Source organism: Danio rerio, chromosome 20 (genome assembly GCF_052040795.2).
Source record: "Danio rerio strain M-AB ecotype USA chromosome 20, GRCz13ab, whole genome shotgun sequence".
In the NCBI taxonomy this organism is placed as follows: Eukaryota; Metazoa; Chordata; class Actinopteri; order Cypriniformes; family Danionidae; genus Danio; species Danio rerio.
In genome coordinates, this window is record NC_141040.1 from 55,435,001 (window position 1) to 55,440,000 (window position 5,000).

The window sequence follows — 5,000 nt, forward strand, 5'->3', positions numbered from 1 at the left end:
CACATGTGTAAGTAGTACGTGTGATTAAAGTTGTTGCCTTGTTGACTCTAGCTTACAAATGTATTTAGTTGTGATTTGTTACTTGTAACCGCGTGTGCTGTATCAGGTTAACTCGCTATATTCTCATATCGCTTGCAAAGCCACGTTAAAAACGCGACGCGTGCTGCTTTGTTTATGGTGTGTATGTGTGTCTGTGTGTGTTTGTGCGCTATGTCGTCTGGAGGAGGGTTATGTGTGTGTGTGTGTGTGTGTTGTGTCCTCCTACTCCGAGGGTAATGTGTATGTGTGTGTGTGTGTGTGTGAGAAAAGAGCAGAGTGTGACAAGCTAGGAGATCTCCTCGCCAGTTCTTGGAGTTTTTGCTCAATAAAATAGTTAAGCCTGGTTTATACTTCTGCGTCAAGTGACCGGCGTAACCACCGGCGCATGCAACGCACGTGGCTGTGCGTTTATACTTCTGCGCGCTGTCTCTGTCGGTCTGCATTAACACTTCCGAAACGCGAGTTGGCAGTGAGGTGTAAATGTTCCTCAGTGTCGAGTTTCTTCTCTGCTGTTTTGCTTTTCCTGAACACTTCCGGGATGTACAAGTGGCTCAAACTCGCTCATTTTGAGGCAGGAACCGGCGGACGTGCAACAACTTTAACTATGAGGTAAACAAAGAACAAAACTTTCCATCCGGAGCTCCTTCACGGGACTCCACACTTGTAAACAATCGGCACATTGGGTTCGCGCCATTCGCTCGGCTCTCGGTCCTGCCCAGACTCGTCAGCGCTACCAAGCCGAAAAATCACAGAGCTTGCGCTACGCGTTGTTGCGACGTGTAGTTACAATTTTTGAGAGGTGCACGTCAGTGACAGCGACGGCCACGGCGAAGGGCTATGCGTCAGCGCCGTAGCATACGCCGGTGTTTGACGCAGAAGTATAAATCAGCCTTTAGTCGTCTGTATTTTCAAGTCCATCGTCTGTATTTACATTCACCCACTGGCAGCTAAAATCCAAATGTGAGTACATATCAGATCTAAAATAAAGACTGATTGCAGTATAGACAATAATGATTCTGGAATTATATGATCATTGATTTGATCTATAACAGGGTTTTTCAAAGTCTAAGACTGTGGGCCTCCCTTTTGACACAACTTATCCATTGGCACCCCCCTCCTCCCAAACACGCACGCACACACACACACATACACACACACACACACACACACACACACACACACACACGCACACGCACACGCACACACACACACACACACGCACACACACACATATACATATACATATACAGTATATATAAAGACACAGACAGATGTCAGACTGTTAACTCACTTTTATCATCATTTGCATGAAAGTGCCATTATTTACAGAGTAATAACAAGTATTTTAATATAACGTTTTTAAAACTAGGATGATGGTTCAATATGAATAGAACAGATCCAAGAACAGTCCATCCCAGTCAAAACAGTCGAAGTTTAGCGGGTCTCATGCTGTCATTAGCCAAAATATCTTGACAAACCACACATAAAGGTCGTGGTTCATCAGCTGGTCCTGTCCACGTAAATCCTAAACTCAAATACTGATCATCATATCGTCGTCTTTTGGGTTTAAGCCCTGAACTTGAAGGCTTTGAATCGGGGGGGTCTCAGAAACCGATCCATTGCAGGCACGTGCACACATAGGGCTCAACCAGGGCTCAACCTGTGCAGTGCACATGCCCTTTTTAGTCCTGGATAGAAAGTGCCCTTCCAAAATGATCAAAAGTGCCCCCGCGACGCGGCACACCCTCGGTCCCGCCCTTCAGTAGGCGCGCGACAACACCCCTCTTGAGCGTGCGCGCGACAACACAGCCGATCAGAACGCGCGCCACAATAAACTTAATTAAACTTAATAATTATATTTTTCTTATATATTTTTCCCGCGCCTCCCCTGACATGCTCTGGCGCCCCCCAGGGGAGGCGCGCCTCACACTTTGAAAACCCCTGATCTATAATATGTGTGGATTTTTTGTTGTTTACATAAATTCCCCTAAACATTTTCATTAATAAATCCTGATTCATCTAAAACATTCGTACAAAATTTAATAAAGAAAGAAAGATGCAGGATTTAAGATATGGGCAAAGAAGAAAATTAGAAAGATAGCAGACTCATATGTTAACCATATTCGGTAACACTTTTCAATAACTACACACTATAAATCATTTATTAAACATTGGCAAATAGTGAATTCATTATCTGTTAAGCATTAACTCTACATTAATAAACGTTAGTAAGCAGTTTATAACTGCAGCTACAAATACTCTATTCTTGACTTATTAGTATCTATATAATGTGCTTAATAATTGTACTTTCTAGGGATGTGCGGAGCAGCCGGTATTTGTATTTGTTGAGGGGGGAAAAGTATTTGTATTTGTATTTGTATTCGAGTAAAATTCAAAATGGCGCAAAAATATATATTTTTTCTATTACACTTCTAATTTACGTTATAGTGAAAGTATTGTTTAATTATACCCATTATATATATCATAGACATGCAATATTGGTTGTTGTTTTTGAACATGTGACAAGAAATGTCATTGAAAAGAAAATAACATAAAAGCCATTATCTCATCCATGGTTAAACCAACAACTAATAAAATACCATTGTGAATATTATGAACCCCACCACCACCGTTCTTGTTGAAGGACACTGAATAGACAGAATAAAAACAAATAATATTTCAAAAAACTGTTCTTCTTCTGAAAGAACTTCTTTCCAATGGACAGAATTCCAAAAACTAAAATTAACTAAATAAATCTAAATAAACCCCTGCCTGGGAGATCTGGCAGAACAAAAGTATTCTATATAATACTAAAAGATACAGCCCTGCTATTGTCATCTGCCAGCCACAAAACAGACACAAAGTTTGTTTGTTTTTTATATGTTTGAAACTGACTTGCTGGGGCAGAATGTGGCTGTGTTGATGGTTTGGTGCTTGTGGAGGATTTAGCAGAACATAGCTGTGCTGATTGAGGGGATTGATGCTTGTGGTGGGTTCACAGACAGTATCAGGAGAGGATGCTTTTAGTGCATGTGATAATACATTACATAGAAGGTTGCGCAGTGGCACAGTGAGTACCACTGTCGCCTCACAGCAAGAAGGTTGCTGGTTCGAGCCCTGACTGGGTTCTCCCCATGTTGGCGTGGGTTTCCTCCGGGTGCTCCGGTTTCCCCCACAGTCCAAACACATGCAATACAGGTGAATTGGGTGAGCTAAATAGACCCTATTGTATGTGTGTGAAAGAGAGTGTATGGATGTTTCTCAGTGCTGGGTAGCAGCTGGAAGGGCAGCCACTGCGTAAAACATATGCTGGATAAATTGGTGGTTCATTCCACTGTGGCAACCCCAGATTGATAAAGGGACTAAGCCGAAAAGAAAATGAATGATTATGCATAGAAGATGTTGACAGATGTTTAATATCTCTGCCTCTGCTAATATCACTTTTGCACACATTATACAGTATCACTTTGTTTTATATGCAGCTCCACTGACTGTAAAATTCTTCCACAAAGAACATGAAGTTTTATTATTTTTTTTTGACTGGTGGAGGACCAAGAAATGGCTCAGCAGCAGTCTCACTCTTTTTCTATTCAGGTGCCCAAATGTATTTGAGGAATTCAAGTTAATAAAAAGTGACGGGAAGCTATGCTAAGGTTAACTAGCCTATAGCATATATCTTGCTGTCTGCAAAAGACAGTAATTTAGACGTACCATATAACTCCCATAAGTGCATACTATTCGACACAACTGCACAAGCATCATTTTAACCTTTATAAACGAACGTTAACGTTACTCTGTCAACAGTCTATTGTCTAAATTACCGCGCTAACAGAGCTAACGTTGCGTAAACAGAGAGCACCCGATTGCAAACTTCAAAAATGCAGCGTAATGGAAAATCCCGATCAAACTCCGCTACAAGTTTATAAACTGGAATCCTGGAATCATCTGGAACCCAATTAAGGTACAAAAATCTATTTAACAAAAATAGTGATGCAGTGAAGTATTTTTTTCGCTCAGCCGAGCCTTCTCTGTCTGTATCTGTGGAGAAGCTTGTGCCTGACACATTTTACCTCCGCCCCGCCCTCCGACTACTGACTGAGCGTGTCTCTCTCTCACTCACTCACTCACTCACTCACTCACTCACTCACTCACTCACTCACTCACTCACTCACTCACTCACTCACTCACTCACTCACTCACTCACTCACTCACTCACTCACTCACTCACGCGGGCATGCACTGTGGTCTCATGAGGAAACGCTGCTTTTTGATATAGTGTTTTTCTTGCTACCGAATACAAATAATTTTTCAAGTATTTGTTCGAAATAAGTATTCGTAAAAACACGCTATTCGTGCCTTTCCGAATACCGTATTCGGGTTCGGCTCCACCCTTAGTACTTTCATACTTAGTTGATGATTTATTTTTCATTACTATATTAAGTATCGCATTATTTACAAACCATTTGTATTTAAGAGTAGTTGAGGGTTTTAGGATCATTCAGAATGAGTTGTTATTTGTCATTTATAAGGGATTTATAAAGCATGAATAGTCCTCACTTTAGATTAGGTCACAGAACTAGATAAAGTTGAGATATAAAAGCATTTATTAACATATTAGTTAACTATTAGTATATTCCTGACTAATCAGACATATAAACGTTGATTACAATAGTTTATTAATCATTTACTAACTCATTCTGAATGATCCTAAAACCCTCAACTACTCTTAAATACAAATGGTTTGTAAATAATGGGATACTTAATTTAGTAATGAAAAATAAATCATTTTCTCAGAAAAAGAAAGAACAAGGAAAAAGAATGAACTAAGTGAAAAGTAAAATTGAAAAGAAAAAAAATTAAGGAAGAAAAAGAGGAAAAAAGAAAAAAGAACAGAAAAGGGAAGAAAAAACAAAGTAAAAGGAAAATTTTAAAAAGATGGGAAAGAAAGTAGGAAGAAAAGA

The 5,000-nt window shown here is 40.0% G+C and overlaps 1 protein-coding gene across 1 annotated transcript in view; it reads right to left on the bottom strand.

Annotated features, from left to right (window-relative positions):
• Nucleotides 1-5,000, bottom strand: part of slc35b2 (solute carrier family 35 member B2) — a 30,148-nt gene that overhangs the window by 3,386 nt on the left and 21,762 nt on the right. The gene's annotated exons all lie outside the window — the stretch shown is intronic.